The sequence below is a fragment of the Procambarus clarkii genome, chromosome 85, assembly GCF_040958095.1.
Source record: "Procambarus clarkii isolate CNS0578487 chromosome 85, FALCON_Pclarkii_2.0, whole genome shotgun sequence".
Taxonomy (NCBI): Eukaryota; Metazoa; Arthropoda; class Malacostraca; order Decapoda; family Cambaridae; genus Procambarus; species Procambarus clarkii.
The window spans coordinates 7,299,542-7,321,385 of record NC_091234.1 but is presented as its reverse complement, the minus strand read 5'-3'; the positions used below and the strand labels follow the sequence as shown (position 1 = coordinate 7,321,385).

The 21,844-nt window shown below is 42.1% G+C and overlaps 1 long non-coding RNA gene across 1 annotated transcript; it reads left to right on the top strand.

The window, feature by feature from the left end:
• Positions 1-14,271: 14,271 nt before the first annotated feature.
• LOC138358628 (uncharacterized) lies at positions 14,272-15,436 on the top strand. The gene is made up of 3 exons (XR_011225498.1): positions 14,272-14,692; positions 14,835-14,963; positions 15,339-15,436. It is a non-coding gene; the product is annotated as an uncharacterized lncRNA (long non-coding RNA).
• The last annotated feature ends 6,408 nt before the right edge of the window (positions 15,437-21,844 follow it).

The following is a 21,844-nucleotide window of genomic DNA, read 5'->3' as shown; positions in this document are numbered from 1 at the left end:
TGAAATTCTGCAGATATCAAGCCCATCGTAGAAGCCGTTGATTGTTGAGTTGGGCTTGCTGCAGGAAGTGTAGGGGATTGTGGTCCGAGTAGATGGTGGCAGACCGAGCACTTAGCAGGTATGGTTCGAAGTGCTGCAAGTCCACGATGGAGAGTGGCTCTCTTTCGATCGTGCTGTAGTTCGTTGTAGGTGTAGTAGCTAACAGGTCGAATCTCCTCGCCTCGTTGTTGCATCAGGTCACCCCCGATGCCGGTACCATTGGCGTCGACATGGAGGATGAAAGGCTTCGTGATATCTGGAGAGGCGAAAATAGTATTAGAACATGGCAAAGGAGCACTATTATAGTCCTGTAAATTGGAATAAAGATCAGGTAGGATTTCTGATTTGGAAAGCACCGTCTCAGTGTTAATGTTTTCGGGAGAAGCAGGGTAGGTTTCACTGTGGAGGTATGGACCTTTAAATGTAGAGACTGTTACCAACACAGTAGGGGGAATACCTTGATACTGCTTCAGGAGGTTGACGTGGCACAACTGGGTTTTCCGCAGCCTATCTGGAGTCTCAAGAACGTAGTTGTGGTTGTTCCTGCACTCCTTGATACGGTAGGGTCCTGAAAACTTGTTTTGCAATGGAGAACCTGGGATAGGAAAATATGCCAACACGAAGTCTCCTGGTTTAAATTTCCTTAATTTGCTGTTTTAATCAAAATGAGTCTTCATCCTCTCTTGGGCTTTCAATAGGTTGTCATTAGCAAATTTACGTACTCTCTCTCTAGTATGTGTTTTAAGTTTTGAAGAAACTGAGGCACATTCTGAGGGTCACTGAAGGTGGCATTACGTAGAGAGTCTTTGAAAGCTTTAAGAGGAGTACGGCACTTACGTCCGTAGAGCATCTCATAAGGAGATACTCCTAGAGACTTATTGGGGAGACTTCTGAAAATGCACATAATGAGATCAAGTTGTTTATCCCAGTCCTTCAAGGTATCATTACAGAATTTCTTTGGGAGTGCTTTAATTGCCTGATGACTACGTTCAAGAGAACCCTGTGAAGCAGGATGATTTGGGCTGGACAGTACCTGTGTGATGTTGAACTCCTCCAGTGTCTTCTTGAAGAGATCACTGGTGAAGTTGGTGCCACAGTCGCTTTGAACCTCTCTTGGAAATCCATACTGGGTGAAGATCTTCAATAGGCGTTTCACCACTGTAGCAGCCGTAATGTTCTTTACTGGAACTGCTATGGTGAATCTGGTGGTAGGACACATGATAGTTAATATATATGCGTTGCCAGAACTGGTCCGGGGTAAAGGACCAACACAGTCTATGATGAGTCAGTGAAAAGGTTCCGCAGGCACCTGGATGGGTTTTAGTGGAGCCTGGGGAATAGAGATGTTACGTTTACCTGCCATCTGACATGTATGACACTGTTGCACGTACTTTTTGACGTCTTTTACCATACCTGGCCAGTAGTAGTCTTGTCTGATTCCGTGGTAGGTTTTGTTAAAACCATAGTGAGAAAGAGCTCCGTGGGCCAGGTGTAGAATATCGGGCCGTATGCTGGTGGGAATCACTAGTTGTTCGACATTGGCCCAATCGTCATCCTCCTTCAGCTTGCTGGGGTCTGTATCTGCGGTAGAGCAACTCATTCTCTAGGAAGAACCCAGGGATACTGTCAGGTTGAGTCTCAGCCTGGAAGAATAATGGTTTTAATGATTGATCTTCCCTCTGTAACTTACTGAACTCCAAACTGGTAAGATTAGGAGGTAGATTCTGAGGGTCTTGAGGGACAGCGGTAGCAGTAGAGTCAGCTGGTTGCGGTCATGCAGCTTGTGCACGGGTGGTCACCAAAACTGGAGGAGAAACTTGATCACTTTCTTGAACCTCTGCTGTAACATATTAAAAGATGGGATTATCCATTACAGAGTTACACACCTGGGGTTTGTCCGTGATGATCAGGTTGGACGGTTGCAGGTCTTCTGCCAAGTCGTTGCCCAGGAGAAGTTGCACTCCAGGCATGGGAAAAGGCTTTTCCCTGATGGCGACTTCGACTTCACCTGTCACGAAGGGACAATCCAGGTGGACTCTGGCGAGTGGATACGGAGTAGTAGCAGTGAGGTCAGTGATAAGGACGGTTTCTCCGGTGTAGGTGATGTTAGGCACAGCCTATTTCAATATAATAGATTGAAGAGCCGCTGTGTCCCTTAAGATCTTCAATTTGAAACGTCCCTCCGAATCTGTACCGTTGGTAGAGACAGTTCCAGGAAACAGGTGTTTACTGAAGAGAGAAAAATCATTACCATGAACACCAACATTTATCACAGGCTTACCGGACTTAGGAGGAGTCTGTTTGGGTTTAGTAGATTCATTGCTCTTGTATTGAGCCTTCACACATCTATCTATGGTATGTCCATTGCGTTTGCAATACTTACAATACAATTGTGAGCTCGCTTGATCTGTACTCACTTTATCGTAACTGTACCAAAACTTCTTACTGGGAGGTGGTGATGGTGTCAGCCGGTGGCTGAGGCTGTAGGTGTCAGCTGACTTCGCACATTTGATTTAGTCGGTTTCTTCTTTATCTGCTAAATGTAAGCGGACGGAAGGGGGAACATGTCTCAAGAATTCCTCAACTAGCATGAGGTTGACGAATTCTGCAAATTTAGAGACATGTGCTGCTTCCAGCCATATCATGAAATATCTTTTCTTGGTATTGGCCAATTCTAGAAAGGTGGTGGTACTTGCCTTTAGATGATCACGGAATTTTCGTCTGTAGCTTTCGGTGGAGATAAGGTAGGCGTCCAAAACTGCTTGCTTCAGGGTTTGGTAGTCATTCTCAGACACTAAGGTACTGAGAGTAACTGCAGCTCTACCTGTAAGATGCACTCTGAGAAGGGTAGACCATTGGTCAGCAGGCCAGCTAAGTTGATTAGCTAGAGTCTCAAAGGTGGTAAAATAAACATCGATCCCTGTCTCAACGAATGGTGGCATTAACTTACTTGCATGGGAGATATTGAAACTTACGGGAAGACTAGTGGTAGCTTGCTGGCGTTGGGTGTGATATGTATTTTCCAACGTGAGTTCTTGTTGACGACATTCTATAGCCATAGCCGCTAGCTGTTTGTCATGCTCGCGTTGTATCTCCAGGTGGCGTTGTTTTGCTTCAAGCTGTACTCGCTCACACTCTCTGAATAGGGTCATCTCACGTTCTTGCTCTTCTTTCCTCATTTGTAGAGCTTCTTTCACCAGGGCAGCCTCTCTTTCCTTTAGGGCCGCCTCTCTTTCTTGTTCTTCCTTCCTTATTGCAGCTTCTTCTTTCCTCTGCTCCCTTTCAAGTTTTGCAAGTTCTAGTTTGAGTTTCATAGTTGCCAAATCAGGTTTATCTGCAATAGAATAAGTTTCGTGAGTTTCAGAGTCAATTGTCCCTTCATCTAAGAGGTGATCCATGATTAAGTTATGTATTTCATTTTTGTTGGCTCCATGGGGAACATCTAGTTGATACTCGTGTGCAAGAGTTTGTAATTCGATCCTCTTGGCACGACATAAGGTCCATATTTCACCTGCTGGATCGTTACGGAAAGCTTGGAGACGAAACATGGTGAAAGATAGCAAATAAATGTACACGAATATAGTTGTGATATGGTAAATGTCAGAAACAGGATAACGTGGCAACTGGTAACAATCCTGTGGAATTTTTAATCTAACATTTTAAGTTAATTTAAGGATGGTAAATGATAAGTCAATCAAAGTCGCAGGAAATCTTGTACCCGGTACTCAATGTAAGAGAATAAGAGCAAGAAAATCCTACTAAATAAGTGAAACTGAGTTTCTAAAACAAATGAAACATTTAATTGCTCCAAAAGTGAATTAGGTAGTCCAAGAATGTAGGCATACCTTGCCGAGTCTCTATAGGACATAAGCAAGGGTTTCCCACTAAATGAATATGATACTTACAGAATTAGCGAACTTTGTGCTCTGTAAAAAGAAAGCTAATTCTACCTAAGTAAATATCATCATCTCTGACCGACGTGTAGGGGTGCGAGTGTCAACTGGTGAAGAGAACTGCTGCTGAGGTCCCCAATTCAGCAACGAAGTCCGTGCTTTAGGAACTATGGCCCTCTTATCCTCCTTCGGTCGGATTGCAGAAGATAGGATGCTTTGACCCGAAGACAAACTAAAGTACCAGGGTACCACAATGATGATCTGCCGATAATGTGAGAAATACCCTAGGGACAAAAGGTGGTAAACACGAGTAATAACACGGAGGGAGAGATGACCAATTAAGAGAATGAGTGCAGCCGACAGTCACCACGTAATCCAAAGTTATCTCACACTCACCATATGCTACTCTCGGAATGCACAATATACACAGCACCATATAAAAATGAAAATTAATGATAATATTGAAAAGCTACTTTAGCAAAGCGAAGTACGCTTACCACAAATTGACGTTCTGGTACTAGTACCAGAGTGAAGCTCCTAGGACAGGCCCCCATTAAATGTGACGGGAGAGTGTTGGAGTATTGATGTTCGGCAGTCCTAAAAGGGCAGGTGTCAATGCCTGGTCACATTTACAAAAAAAAGATAGACTGCTTGCCTGTTGTCTGTGGTAAGTGAGAGGGAGGAACACGTAAAACACAAAATATGAACAATGAAACTTTAATATATTTACTTTAAACATAAATGAAAATAAAGACAAATCTCGGGGGAATGAAAAATACAATTAAATAACAAGGATAAATGCAAAGACAATGTGAGACACAATAGTATAAAGGTGAAATAATAAAATGGTGCTGAGAATATCGGCTATGGCTGAAACCTCCCTTCGTATACAAGCCAGTGAGCTTAGTATGCCAGAGAGAGATGTCAACTCTAAGAGCACAAAGAATATTCTGAAGTTGATAGCTGGTCAGGGCTCCAACGTCGATTCAGGTAGATGGCGTGGAGGTGCAGTGTGCAGGTGCGCGGTCAGTGAGTCACCAATCAGGAGTAGGCAGGCTGGAATGGGTAGTTTGCTGGTTGATGGCAAGCCGGCGTGGAGGGTGTGTGGAGTAGGGGGGGATCTTGGGTACGTTTTGCCTCCTGGTCAAAACGTTTTGTGCTACCGGTGGACGTATCTTGAATGTAGCATCTTATACTTGTTTACTGGATGTAACTTGAGGTAGGGAAGAGCAGGCTCAATCTCTCTAGAAAGAAATTATCATCACAATATATATATATATATATATATATATATATATATATATATATATATATATATATATATATATATATATATATATATATATATATATATATTAGTATATTTTGGTAGCAGTCTTTCCTGTAGACATATATTATTAAATATGACCGAAAAAGTAAGATTAATAATTCTAACACGAATTTTCTCAATCTTTCGTACATTACGCTTCACTGTTGGAGGTAAATAAAAAATCACTTCTCCAAAATTCATTTTTATTTCTAGTCTGACGCGACACGGGCGCGTTTCGTAAAACTTATTACATTTTCAAAGACTTCACAAATACACAACTGATTAGAACTTACGTCTCTCTGATATTATATCTAAATTTGAGTGAGGTGGGAAGGGTGATGTGGCATTAACACAAGACAGAACAGGAGGGGATATTAATAAGGTATTAAAAGTATCAACACAAGACAGAACAGAAACAATGGGTATTGAATAGAAGTGTTTGTAGAAAGCCTATTGGTCCATATTTCTTGATGCTTCTATATTGGAGCGGAGTCTTGAGGTGGGTAGAATATAGTTGTGCAATAATTGGCTGTTGATTGCTGGTGTTGACTTCTTGATGTGTAGTGCCTCGCAAACGTCAAGCCGCCTGCTATCGCTATTGACGTTTGCGAGGCACTACACATCAAGAAGTCAACACCAGCAATCAACAGCCAATTATTGCACAACTATATTCTACCCACCTCAAGACTCCGCTCCAATATAGAAGCATCAAGAAATATGGACCAATAGGCTTTCTACAAACACTTCTATTCAATACCCATTGTTTCTGTTCTGTCTTGTGTTGATACTTTTAATACCTTATTAATATCCCCTCCTGTTCTGTCTTGTGTTAATGCCACATCACCCTTCCCACCTCACTCAAATGTAGATATAATATCAGAGAGACGTAAGTTCTAATCAGTTGTGTATTTGTGAAGTCTTTGAAAATGTAATAAGTTTTACGAAACGCGCCCGTGTCGCGTCAGACTAGAAATAAAAATGAATTTTGGAGAAGTGATTTTTGATTTACCTCCAACAGTGAAGCGTAATGTACGAAAGATTGAGAAAATTTGTGTTAGAATTATTAATCTTACTTTTTCGGTCATATTTAATAATATATATATATATATATATATATATATATATATATATATATATATATATATATATATATATATATATATATATATATATATATATATATATATATATATATATATATATATATATATATATATATATATATATATATATATATATTAGTATATTTTGGTAGCAGTCTTTCCTGTAGACATATATTATCAAATATGACCGAAAAAGTAAGATTAATAATTGTAACACGAATTTTCTCGATCTTTCGTACATTTCTCTTCACTATTGGTGGTAATTCAAAAATCAATTCTCCAAAATTCATTTTTATTTCTAGTCTGACGCGACACTTGAGCGCGTTTCGTAAAACTTATTACATTTTCAAAGACTTTAGTTTACACATACACAACTGAATAGAACTTACACATCTCCGATTTGTTTATATCTACATTTGAGTAAGGTGGATGGGGTGAGGTAGTATTAATAGGGTATTAAATTCATCAACACAAGACAGAACACGAAACAATGGGTATTGAATGGAAGTGATTGTAGAAAGCCTATTGGTACATATTTCTTGATGCTTCTATATTGGAGCGGAGTCTTGAGGTGGGTAGAATATAGTTGTGCATTAATTGGCTGTTGATTGCTGGTGTTGACTTTTTAATGTGTAGTGCCTCGCAAACGTCAAGCCGCCTGCTATCGCTGTATCTATCGATGATTTCTGTGTTGTTTACTAGGATTTCTCTGGCGATGGTTTGGTTGTGGGAAGAGATTATATGTTCCTTAATGGAGCCCTGTTGCTTATGCATCGTTAAACGCCTAGAAAGAGATGTTGTTGTCTTGCCTATATACTGGGTCTTTTGGAGCTTACAGTCCCCAAGAGGGCATTTGAAGGCATAGACGACGTTGGTCTCTTTTAAAGCGTTCTGCTTTGTGTCTGGAGAGTTTCTCATGAGTAGGCTGGCCGTTTTTCTGGTTTTATAGTAAATCGTCAGTTGTATGCTCTGATTTTTGTCTGTAGGGATAACGTGTCTATTAACAATATCTTTCAGGACCCTTTCCTCCGTTTTATGAGCTGTGGAAAAGAAGTTCCTGTAAAATAGTCTAATAGGGGGTATAGGTGTTGTGTTAGTTGTCTCTTCAGAGGTTGCATGGCGTTTCACTTTCCTTCTTATGATGTCTTCAACGAAACCATTGGAGAAGCCGTTGTTGACTAGGACCTGCCTTACCCTGCAGAGTTCTTCGTTGACTTGCTTCCAATCTGAGCTGTGGCTGAGAGCACGGTCGACATATGCGTTAACAACACTCCTCTTGTACCTGTCTGGGCAGTCGCTGTTGGCATTTAGGCACATTCCTATGTTCGTTTCCTTAGTGTAGACTGCAGTGTGGAAACCTCCACTCTTTTCCATGACTGTTACATCTAGAAAGGGCAGCTTCCCATCCTTTTCCATCTCGTAAGTGAAACGCAGCACGGAACTCTGCTCAAATGCCTCCTTCAGCTCCTGCAGATGTCTGACATCAGGTACCTGTGTAAAAATGTCGTCAACATACCTGCAGTATATGGCCGGTTTCAAGTTCATGCCGACTAAGACTTTCTGCTCGATGGTACCCATGTAGAAGTTTGCAAACAGGACACCTAGGGGAGAACCCCTGGCGACCCCATCTACTTGCTTATACATGTGCCCTTCCGGGCTCAAGAAGATCAGTTTCAACGCCAAGAAATCCGGACTCCACCTGCCAAAGATTATTGGGGAATATAAACCTGGATATGCGTATGGAAATGGCAAGACACACAAGCCTGGAAACCCACTTCGGCCAATCATTGGTGACTGTAGGCCTCAGTCATTCTCTTAATTGGTCGTTCATCCCTCAGTGTTATTACTCGTGTATTCCACCTTTTTTGTCCCAAGGTTATTTCTCAAATTCAGACAGATCATCATTTTGGTACCCTGGTACTTTGGTTTGTCTTCGGGCCACGTACCCTATCTTCTGCAATCCGACCAAAGGAGGATACAGAAGGCCATAGTTCCTCTAGCACGGACTACGCTGTTGAGTTGGGACCTCAATAGCAGTTCTTGTCACCAGTTGATACTCGCACCCCTACACGTCGGTCAGAGATGATGATATTTACTCAGGTAGGGAATTGGCTTTCTTTTTCAGAGCACAAAGAATGCTAATTCTGTAAGTATCATATAATTAAGTAGGAAACCATTTGCTTTTGTCCTATAGAGACTCGGCAAGGTATCCCTACATTCTTGGACTACCCTTTCACTTCTGAAACAATTAAGTTTCATTTGTTTTAGAAACTATCGGTTTCATTTATTTAGTAGGATTTTCTTGCTCTTATTCTCTTGATTGACTAATCATTTTCCATACTAATATTAACGTTAATTGTTAACGATTAAATTTCAACAGGATAGTTACCAGTTGCCACGTCATCCTGTTACTGACACTGACAATATCACTGGTATATTCGCTGTATATTTATTTGCTATTTCAAACTGTTTCGTCTCTCAGCATTTTGTAGCGATCCAGCCAGTGAAGTAGGGAACTTAATTCGTGCCTGGAAAATAGAATTACAAACTCTTGCACGCGAGTATCACCTAGATGTTCCCCATGGAGCCACCAAAAGTGACGTGCACAATATTATCTTGGACCACCTCTTAGATGAAGGAATTATAGACTCTGAAAACTATCCTATTGCAGATCGGCATGCTCTGGCAGCTAAATAAAACTAAATAATAATAATAATAAAAGTAAAGCTCGAATTAGCAAAAATAGAGCGCGAACAACAAAAAGAAGCTCTACAGATAAGGGAATGTGAGGCTGCCATAAAGAAAGAAGAACAAGAACGTGAGGCTTCCCTAAGGAAAGAAGAACAGGAACGTAAGGCTGCTCTCCACCGTGAGCGTGAACGAGAACAGGTAGAAGCATGAAAACGTCACCTGGAGATGCAAAGAGAGCATGATAAGAAGCAAGCTGAGAGTGTTCTAGCATATCGTCGACAAGAACTCGACTTGGAAACTACACACCACACTCAGCGCCAACAAGCTACAGCTAGTCTCCCAGTAAGCTTCAATGTCTCCCATGCCAGTAAGTTAATGCCACCGTTCGTTGAGACAAAGATAGATGTATTTTTTACTACTTTTGAGACCCTAGCTAGAAAACTTAGCTGGCCTGAAGATCAATGGTCTACCCTTCTCAGAGTGCACCTCACAGGTAAATCTGTGGTTACTCTCAGTACCTTAGCGTCTGAGAATGACTACCAGACCCTGAAGCAAGTAGTTTTAGACGCCTACCTTCTCTCCACCGAAAGCAACAGACGAAAACTCCATGATTATCTAAAGGCAAGTACCACCACCTTTTTAGAATTTGCCAATACTAACAAAAGATATTTCAAGAAATGGCTGGAAACAGCACATGTCTCTACATTTTCAGAACTCGTCAACCTCATGCTAGTTGAGGAATTCTTGAGGCGTGTTCCCCCTTCCATTCGTTTATATTTAGCAGACAAAGAAGAAACCGACTACATCAGATGTGCGAAGTCGGCTGACACCTACAGTCTTATACACCGGCTAACACCTGACCCACCTTCCAGTAAGAAGTCTTGGTCTAGTTATGACAAATTGAGTACCGATCAGGCGAGCTCTCAATTGTATTGTAAGTATTGCAAGCTCTATGGACATACCATAGATAAATGTGGAAAACCCCAATACAAAGGCTATAGTATAACTCCTAAACTCAAACCGACTCCTCCTAAGTCCGGTAAGCCTGTGATGAATGTTAGTGTTCCTGTTAATGATCTTTCTCTCTTCAGCAAACACCTGTACCCTGGAACTGTCGCTGTCAACAATACAGATTCGGAGGGACGTCTCAAATTGAAGATCTTGAGGAACACAGCGGCTCTTCAGTCAATAATATTGAAATCGGCTGTGCCTAACATCACCTTCACCGGGGAAACCGTCCTTATCACTGACCTCACTGCTACCACTCCGTATCCACTCGTCAGAGTCCACCTGGATTGTCCTTCCGTGGCCGGTGAAGTCCAAGTCACCATTAGGGTAAAGCCTTTTCCCATGTCAGGGGTACAACTTCTCCTGGGCAATGACTAGGCCGAAGATCTACAACCTTCCAACCTGATCATCATGGACAAACCCCAGGTGTGTAACTCTGTAGTGGACAATCCCATCTTTAGGTATGTTTCAGCAGAGGTCCGAGAAAGTGATGAAGTTTCTCCTCTGGTTTTGGTGACCACCCGTGCACAAGCTGCACGCCCGCAACCAGCTGACTCTACTGCTACCGCTCTCTCTCAAGACCATCAGAACCTACCACCGAATCTTACTATGTTAAAGTTCCGTAAGTTACGGAGGGAGGATCCTTTATTACCCCCGTTATTCTTCCAGGCCGAGACTCAATCTGACAGTATCCCTGGATCTTCCTAGAGAATCAGTTGCTCTACCGAAGGTACAAATCCAGTAAGCTGACGGAGGATGACGATTGGGCTAATGTCGACCAACTAGTAGTTCCCACCAGCTTACAACCCGATATTCTACACCTGGCCCACGGAGCGATTTCGCACTATGGTTTTAACAAAACCTATCACGGAATCAGACAAGACTACTACTGGCCAGGTATGGTAAAAGACATTAAATGTTAAGTGCAACAGTGTCATACATGTCAGACGGCAGGAAAACCTAACATCCCGTTTCCCAAGGCTCCTTTAATTCCTATCCCAGTGCCTGCGGAACCTTTCCACAGACTCATCATAGACTGTGTTGGTCCAATACCCCGGACCAGTTATGGCAACGCTTATCATCCAGTGTCCAACCACCAGATTCCCTATAGCAGTTCCTGTAAAGAACATTACGGCTGCTACGGTGGTGAAACAACTATTGAAGATCTTTACCCAATACGAATTTCCTCGGGAGATTCAAAGCGACTGTGGCACCAACTTCACCAGTGAAGTTGAAGTAACGCACCCTCACCAATGTCTCCCTCACCAATGTCTTCAAGAAGACATTGGAAGAGTTCAACATCACTCAGGTTTTGTCCAGCCCCTATCATCTTGCTTCACAGGGTTCTCTTGAACGTAGTCACCAAACGATTAAATCACTCCTAAAGAAATTTTGCAATGAAACCATGAAAGACTGGGATAAACAACTTGACATCATTATGTGCATTTTCAGAAGTCTCCCAAATGAGTCTCTAGGAGTATCTCCTTATGAGATGCTGTACGGACGTAATTGCCGTACTCCTCTTAAAGCTTTTAAAGACTCTCTATGTAATGCCAACCTTCAGTGACCCTCGGAATGTGACCTAGTTTCTTCAAAACTTAAAACACATTCTAGAGAGAGTACGTAAATTTGCTAATGACAATCTATTAAAAGCTCAAGATAGGATGAAGACTCATTTTGACCAACGCAGCAAAATCAGGAAATTTAAACCAGGAGACTTCGTGTTGGCATATTTTCCGATCCCAGGTTCTCCATTGCAAAATAAGTTTTCAGGACCCTACTGCATCAAGGAGTGCAGAAACAACCACAACTACGTTCTTGAGACTCCAGATAGGCGGCGGAGGACCCAGTTGTGCCACGTCAATCTTCTAAAGGAGTATAATAGTATACCCCCCACTGTGCTAATATCACTCTCCACCTTCAAAGATCCATACCTCCACAGTGAGACCTTCCCTGCTTCTCCTCCGGAAAGCACTGACACTGAGTCAGTGCCTTCCAACTCGTAAATCTTTAATGATCTTCCTAAATATTTACAGGACGGTAATAGTGTTCCTTTCAACAAAGTTCTTCAAGAACATTAGAAGTTGTTCAGCGATGATCCCCAGGAGTATGACGTGGTTCAGCACGACATCCAGCTGGTTCCTGTTACCAGGCCGATTCGTCAACCCTTCTACCGTATCAGTCTGTACGAAAAGGAAGTTATGCGTGCTGAAGTACAGTACCTTCTGGATCATGGGCTGGCCACCCCTTGTGAGTCCCCTTTTGCCTCACCCTGTATCTTGGTGCCGAAACCGCACGGTAAAGTACGCCTTTGTACTGATTACAGGAAACTAAACCTTGTGACCGTCAAGGATGCTTATCCTTTACCACGTATAGATGATATCCTTGACACAGTAGGCAATGCCAATTATTTATCCCAAATTGATTTGTTAAAGGGCTTTTACCAAATCAGCCTGACAGAGAGAGCTAAGGAAATATCTGCCTTCACCACTCCTTTTGGCCTATACAGATATGAACGCCTTCCTTTTGGACTGTGTAACGCCCCGGCCACCTTCCAGCGAGCTGTCAACCGCGTCATGTACAACCTAGATTACACGTACGCCTCGTAGGTGTAATCGTAGCCTGGTGGGGCCATGTAGCCTGGTGGATAGCGCGCAGGACTCGTAATTCTGTGGCGCGGGTTCGATTCCCGCACGAGGCAGAAACAAATGGGCAAAGTTTCTTTCACCCTGAATGCCCCTGTTACCTAGCAGTAAATAGGTACCTGGGTGTTAGTCAGCTGTCACGGGCTGCTTCCTGGGGGTGGAGGCCTGGTCGAGGACCGGGCCGCGGGGACACTAAAGCCCCAAAATCATCTCAAGATACGCCTATTTGGACGACATCGTTGTGGCAACTAACACCTGGAGCGAACATCTGTTCCAGCTGCAACGACTGTTCTCCAAGCTCCTCACAGCCGGCCTTACCATCAACTTGGGCAAATCCACCTTTCCCAAAGATATTACGAAGCCCTTCATCATCAATGTTGACGCCAGTGGTACCGGCATCGGGGGCGTCCTAATCCAACAATAAAGAGGCACAGAGGTTCTTCCTGTTAGCTACTACATCTACAAGTTGAAGCCCCTATCAAACGAACTACAGCACTATAGAAAAGGAACTCCTCTCCATCGTCCTGATTCTGCAACATTTCGAACCTTACCTACAGGGAAATCGGTCTATCACCATCTACTTGGACCACAATCCCCTAAGGTTCCTACAAGAGGCCCAATTCAGCAATGAACGTCTTCTACGCTGGGCTCTGTACTTGCAGAATTTTAATCTGGCGATCTTCTACATCAAAGGTTCAGACAACATCATAGCCGACGCCCTCTCCAGAGTATACGAGTTAAAGACAACTACTCCTACTTCTACACCAGCCACTGAAGTAACTTAACCCGTAAGAGGAGGCTTCGGGGGAGAGCTGTTACGATAATCTCCTTTAAGAGAGATTTGGCCTGCTCTTTTCTATCATAATGTTACTTCAGTACATCTACAACATCTCTATACTACAAGCAAGTGTGATATGTATTGAGTCAGATACGTTTTGCCAGGCCAAAACGTTTCATCGCACTTGCTCTCCACCTCCCCCCTGTTGTAATCCACAAGATAGGAGGGATTATTAGCTAGAGGATCATTACTACAACACTTAACGAATGATGATTGGAAGTACATGTTAAGTAGACAGACTATGGATCACATATCTAAGAAAGGTCAAGGGATTAAGACCGCAGCTGCTTAGCCAAATTAATAATTCCTGGAAAGAGGACTCAGGCTTCTAGGGATAAGGTTAATCGGATAATACCTTCCTTGAGAGGCGTGGTGAAATGTTTGAGGCCATGGTTGGCTAAAGGGGGCTTTATCATTGTTTGGCCGAAAAAATTCGGCCAAACACGACAAATTTATAAAAATACTACAACGTTCTGGCAACACCGTGGTGCAAACCGTTTAATGTTATGATAATAAATAACGTAATTAGAGTAAATTTTCCAGCCGCAATTGTCCGAAATCTGGTCCTCGCGGCTCGGGTGCGCCGTAGGGTGATGCGTCATACATTGTAAGCGTCTAGTATTTCGCAATATAGTGGAAAATATCTTGTTATGCATATACAAATTATAAACACAGTCGCTGGCAACTGTCTTGTGTGAGAGGGAGGGACCATAAGCCGATTACTGGCTCAGTCACCCCATCTGTGCCTGTGCGGGCGGTCGTATGACTGACGCGCTCTCACAGATCGTATTTTCTTGCATATACTGCACAATGGATATAGTATCGGACAAGAAGAAAGCTCTAAAGGCAAGAGCTCTACGCGTTAGCCAAGTAAAGAAGGAGCGTAAAGCCACACTGAGGCAAAACAAGAGTTCTCTTGAGTGAAGAGAGAGGGCAGCCCGCCCCACAAAACACTACCTCGCCTCACTCCCAGGCACCCACACCTCCTGTGGCACCTGCCACACCTCTGTGGCACCTGCCACACCTCCTGCTGCACCTGCCACACCACCTGCGGCACCTGCCACACCACCTGCGGCACCTGCCACTCAAGATCTTAGACCTGCAACTCAAGACGTTCTCCCTCTTGATGTTGCAAGATGTTGCATATTTCAGACCAATTATATTAGGTTAGTATGTATTATTTTTTTATATCTTGATACTACATCATAAATAATTGTAAATATAAAGCTGCTGTCTTTTTTTTATTTTTTTTTTATTTTTTATTTTTTTTTTATTTTTTTTTAATAATTTTTTTTTTTTTTTTATCAGGCGATCTTCATGGAACTTACACACCTTACTGAAGGAATGCCAATCTACAAGGGTGGTAATTTTGATTGAAATTGGTCGTTCATCAACCTCAGCCAAAGGTGGCTGAACTTTGACCTTGATTTTTTACAGGTAACTAATTTGCAACTATATGGTTGAATAACTTTTTTATTTATTATTCAATTTACATGGAACTTTCACATTATATGTAGAGTCTGTGCCTCTAAAAACCCAAGTTATATATTTCCCCTAAGATCATTTATTGATTTTATATATATTTATAAACATCATTTTGTTGCATAATTTTTTGGGTGAACTTTGAAAATTTGTATTATTGCACTAAATAGGTTTGGGATAATAATGCCACTAGACAACCTTTATTATATAGTATTGTGATAGCTGAGTATCATAGAAATAATTTCAGTTGATATTTGTATTTGTTATATCAACTTTAAAACATGTAAAAAATGGTTAAATTTTTTTTTTTTTTTCTCCCTCTCTATTTAGGCTGCGATGCTGAAACTTGGACCACTTGCAGCGCTCTTCACGTGTAACACGTCAATAAATTTTCATTGCACTAGATCAACTTTTATGAACCCTATCTAATGCCCCCTAAAGTCAGTCTGATTGTGGGAGTTGAACTGAGAAGTCCTCTGGATCTCCGTTGTGGCAGCAGCGAAGTGTAGCAGACAGCTATGCGAGAACCTGATGTGATCTTAGTGACGAAGTTAAGTCTGCAGTATGTGAGTATTGGTTGAAAGACTAACCGGGTGTGGAGCGTTGTAGTAATCATTCCGTATTAGGGACTTAGGCAGAAGTTACGAGTGCAAGTGGTGACCGCGGTGGTCAAGTGGTTTATGGGTATTGGAAGTGTATTTACCTAATAGAGTATGTTAATATGTTATTATTTGTCAGAGTCTATTCTTTGTAATTAAATGACAAAACCCGACGGCCTTTAAATACCTTACATATGTTCACTCATTGTGTTCCAGTACAAACCTAGTGGTACGCCTCAAGGGTCTGGTGTGTGTAGGAGTACCCGGTGGTAGTAACGGTTGCTGAGGCAAGGTGTTATGTGTTGTGTAATTGCTGTGTTCGGAATGAACCGGGGCTCAGCGTCACGACACCCCTCCCCCTTCGTCGATCACCAAACCACCACTTCAAGCCAGCCCGCTTCTGATTGGTGAATCGACATCTGCACCTCTGCACTTCAGCGCCATCTACATACCCGATGACGGAGCATGCACCAGCCATTGGATTCAGAATATCCTTGTGCTCTAAAGCTGACAACCCTATTTGATAAATGCTCTGTTTATTGATGGATGTTTTCAGCCAGCACTTTATTCTCAGCACCTGTTAATTCATTTTTGTCTTTATCCATTTTAGAGTAACGTTACCAATATTTTATTTTCTGTTAATTTTTGACATTATAATCTTGTTTGTTTGCACTGTACATAGCAAAGGAATTGTCTAATTCATATTTGTTTTCAATTTAATTAAGGTTTCATTGTTCATACTATTTGTTTTGTTTGTTTTGCCTTTCTTTGCCACAGGACACAACAGCTATGCAGTCATCTTTTTTTTTTTTTTTAAATGTGATAGGCATTGACACCAGCCATTGGGAGGACTGCCGAACACCTACACTTCTTTTTTCCATCACAATATATTTATAGCCCCCCATATGAAATAGATATTTATTTACTTACATCTTAGGCTAGACTGGGATGGAGAGTTGAAGTTTTCGACACTAACTGTATAATACGACGAAGGAGGGGTGTGTGGCATCCTTATATTTGATGATCAAGTGGGAGGCAGCGTTGCCACATGCAACACCTCACAGACTCCCCTCCCTTCATGTTAGGGTTAGGGTTGCTATGGGGAACTTTTTTCTCGTCTGGATGTCATCTCTAAGGGGAGTTCTGCAAAAAAAAACCAGGTAGGCTGTCTATGGTCTTAGGAGGGTAGCGCTCCTTTTGAGAGTGAATACACAATACATGCAACATCTCACAGCTCTTGTATGAAAGAGAAGGATTAGAGTTGCTTTAGAGAACTTTTTTTCTCTCGTCTGGAGGTCATCTCAATGGGAGTCCCCCCAAAAACCAGGTAGGACTGTCTTTGTCCTGAGGAGGGTGGCGCTCCTTGGGGAGTGAATACACACTTACACACTCACACACACACACTCACACACACACACACACACACACACACACACACACACACACACACACACATACTCACTGACACTCTCACTCACACACTCACACTCTCTCATATATATATATATATATATATATATATATATATATATATATATATATATATATATATATATATATATATATATATATATATATATATATATATATTGTTACGGACCCGAGCCCAGCGTCCAAGCACGGAGCAGTGACGACCGCGCCATCTGTGGGTCAGCTCCCGAAACCCCCTCCAAATGGACGACGCCACCTAGTGAGGACGAGATATACTGGCCACAAGGGCTAGTTTCCCATCCTGATCAGCTCATAACACAGCCGCTGCTGACCTCTGGTGAGGTGACGCTTAGACAGCAACGCCATCTATGGAATGGATAGGCGGGCGTTTGTGTCTAAGCCTGTAAGTAAGGTGCCCTAGTGTGTCCCTATTACTGATGACGTGTCTGATTACAGAGTCGACATGGGACTGCTGTAATGGAAGTTGGATCAGTCTACCCAAGGCAGCTGTCTTGTCTCCAAGTATTTGCTGCAACAGCTGTGAGTCGCCCCCCCCCCCCCCGGATGAACACTGTGGTGTTAGCCTGCCTGTGAAGTGGCAGTTGAGGGATTGTCATACCCGGGACTGACTGGTGGAGACGCTTAACCACTGGGGTGTTGTGGAAAGGAGAGTGACCTGTGGGATCACACGAGGCTCCTGACTAGGGCTCGCGACCTTAGTATCGATCGTGGAGTAGCCTAACCAGCGTTGCTGATTGGAACCTGCCAGCTACCGGCTGGATTTGTGGTTGACGGCCTCCACGACGGTGCCCCCAGTGGAACTGTGATTTGGCTGGCCAGTGGCCAGGGTAGACTCAAGAGAATTGAAGGATACATCATAAGGCCACAAGAGGACTAAGAGTTTAGCCTTGTTGAGCACCGTGAACGTCCAGAGTCTTCAGAGGAAGACTACGTTGTATATAATAGTGTTTAACCCCCCTCCCCAGGGTAACCTTTTATATATTATTTATGGTGACGGTAATAATTATATTATTAAGTTTTTGCCTTTATTTCCCTTCCCCTTTAATTTACTTGCGTTACGGATCACATCCCTTGAAAGCCACTACTAGCTTGGGGCCGGATACCCTACCTCTAACAACATCAGAGAAAGAACCCGGTTGTGACCCGAGAGGGCCATAACATATATATATATATATATATATATATATATATATATATATATATATATATATATATATATATATATATATATATATATATATATATATATATATATATATATATATATATATAATATGGAAAATATAAGAAAAATATGGAGGAGTGTACTTCTGCCACAGTCGACTAACTTAATATTTTTCATCAACCGGCAAGAATATTTGTAGCTGGATTTAGCAATTCTGGGAAAACTAGTCTGGTGGTAAATTTATGTGTTAAATACCACAGGAAATTCTCAAAAATTATAGTGTCAACTGCAAATAATACTGAACATTCTCTTTCAAACGACCCCATTTTGTGAAACAAGGTTACACTCTCCCAAGGGTTGATTAACCCTTTAGAGTATAAGAATCCTTTTTCAAATGAGTCAGTTTTGTATACAATTGATGACTTATACCTGGAAGCCATACAGAGTCCAATTATAGCCAATATCTTCACCCGAGGGAGACACGATAATATTTCAGTAATTTTAATTAGTCAAAATTTGTTTCCCTAGGAGAAATATGCTAGGACAATAACTCTGAATTGTACCCATTATATATTAATGAAGCAGAGAGACATAACCCAACTTGAAATTTTAAGCGGTTAGTTATATGGGAGAAAAACTATTAATAATTTTGTTGAAATATACCGTCGGGCAATATCCCAGAGAGAGTATGGCTATTTATTGGTCGATCTGACAGATCCTGAGACATTACAACTACGAATGAGCATTGTCAATGAAGACCAGTGTGAAATTGTTTATCAAATGTGAACAAAAAAAGCCTTTAACGACGCAGAAACGGTCAATTCTTACCACCATCTATAATGACATTTCTAGCTTGGGAGGTTTCACAGGATCAATTCAAAAATTGTATAAGGCCGCCAGACTTAAACGCACCAGCATCAGTATTGCAGATGTGAGGGAATTTCTTCGTGGGGAGCAATCTTATACCTTACATAGAAGAAATTTAGTTAGGTTTCCTCGACAGAAAATATTAGCTCCTAAGCCCCGCACCATAATTGCCTGTGATTTGGGAGACTTTTGTAGTTTACAAAAATGCAATAGTGGCGTTAAATATATTTTGATTTGTGTCGATGTTTATTCTCGCCTAATGCAGACTCAAACTTTAAAAACAAAAAATTCAACTGATGTGGTAGCTGCTCTAAAGAAGATGTTAGAGGTAACCTCTTAGTTTCACGGGGTAAGACGAATATTCGCCAACCGAGGTAGAGAATTTTACAACAGGACAGTTCAAAATTATTTGAATAAGAAAAATATTAAATTATATAGTGTATTTTCGGAAATGAAATCTAGTATAGTGGAGCGTGCCATTAAAACTTTAAAATATAAAGTGTATCATTATATGACCCAAACTAATTCATTACAATACATTCACATCCTCCCAAAAGTCGTGGACGTTTACAACCACATTTTCCACAGAATACTAAAAAATACCCCACATGCCATTCATAAGTTGCAAAACATTGAAGATATATGAAGACAGTTTAAGGTCATGTATATAAACAATGACCACCCCATAACTCCCATCAGTCCACAACTGCAGGTTGGGCAGTATGTATGACTGGCAAAGCGGAGGAATATATTTCACAAGGGCTTTGGGCCTCCAAAATACAGAAGAAATATTTCAAGTGTCACATATCGACAGAACACAACCAGTCCCAACCTATAAAATCAAAGATTTAACCAACGAGCCGATCAGTGGTATGTTTTATGAGCAAGAATTGATTCCAACATCCCTTCCAGACTATTTTCCCATAACGATATTACAGACTAGGAAGACACTGAAAGGACACAGAGAATATTTCGTCAAATGGAGAGGGTACCCAGAATCTAGCAATTGCTGGATTAAAGCTCAAGACATCGTCAAATTTAAAAAAAAATGACAGTTCATCAGGACTCTCTCGTAGAGAAACACCATCAACTGTTATTTTTATTAAACAATTTATCACCCAAGAAGTGGAATAAACTAATCAAGGCTTTAAAACGGCAGGAAATTGAATCAATTTGTGAAATTTTTGCCAATTTTCTGAAACTAAACATCCCAGTTCAACCTCAGATAATTAATGGACTACAGAGGTATCAGAATGAGATTCGCTCTGTAGCACGTAAGAAAACTCCATTGTACAAAAAGAAGAATATTCTATCTTCTAGGCGAGGAGGAGCTAAATTGGCAGCTCTGTTACCTTTGGCTGTATCGTTAATTTCCTCTCTAATAAAGTAATTACGTAAGAAGAGAAAAAAATTGGTGAAAGAATATTGCGTAGTACCACGAGTCGTTGCTGAAAAATATTTATTTATTAAAAACGAGAGTACTCCATCGCCTCTTAATGAGGTGGCTCCACCCTCTTCCACCAGTGGTAGAAGTGGAAGTAAGTCCTTCTCTTTAAAAAACGAAAGCAAATGGGACAATTCGGCAAATAATGTTTGTGGTAGCTGTAAGCATCATCACCACTGGATGTGACTCTGCCAGTGGTGATGATGGAGTGGGGGGAGTGGACACTCCTCCTACACCCTCGGCAACAGCAACAACTTGTGGGCGGTGTTGCCACGGTAGCTCCTTTGAACGTCATAGTCCTACCAGATGGGGGGGACTGGTCAGACAACCTTTAAAAGACTTTGGCCACCCCCTGCTGCGCCCGCCGTCTCCGTGCAGGTGCCCGCCGCCGCGGGGTTCTTTCAACAAAAAACGTAGCGCAGGTGCGACCATCGCCCTTTAAAAAAACAAATAAAAAAAAAAGGATACATTCCATTCTACCGCCTGAGATGCGGCTAGCTGTTGCTGGGCCCACTCGCCACAAAGCCACCACCACCACACCCCAAAACCCAAGCCAAGGACAATTTAGGACAGCTGAGAAGGCAGATGTAAGGATTTTACTTAAGGTGGCTGGCATAGACCCATCCTTTATACGTAATTCTTGCGCCAGATCACAGTTAAAAGGGGGCGAGGGGTATCCATAGGAGACCCCATTGGGAACCGTATTGAAAAACCTATATGAACCACATCTTAAACGTCATTATAATCAGTTGTGTATCCACCATGGAGCGAGCTTCTTCATCCCCTCCAGCAGTAGAGGAGAAAGAAAAATCTCCCGTATTGAAGCGTTTTGTTGCTACTCATCGTTACTACAAGTTTGTCGAACACAAAAGTAGATTGATATATGTCTTATGGGATTGTTATGACCGTCTCGTGTTGAGTGCTCCCCCAGAACGGTTTTTTAAGTCATTTGGTGAGACGGTGAAAAGTTATGAAGAGTATTCATCTCAGGAGATCCAGCCAGAGATTTGGCGAATGGAAAAATTAACCTTCCATCATCGGGACATGATTACAGCCTTTGAGTCTGGCCGGAGTGTCTATGGGCTCATAAGGTGACCTCTACCCCACACCCCTTCATCCCTCTCCCCCCCCCCCAGGTGGGCCACAGGTGTATTTAAAGGTCCCCCACCGCTGCTCCTGGAACACTATACTACAGTTGTGGACACGCTCCTCAAAGCCACCCTCTCGCCATGTCGCTGGCGAGTATCAAGACCATTGGTGACGATGTCACTGACTCCCAGACCTTTGGGGTAGGCGATGTCATCGTCTA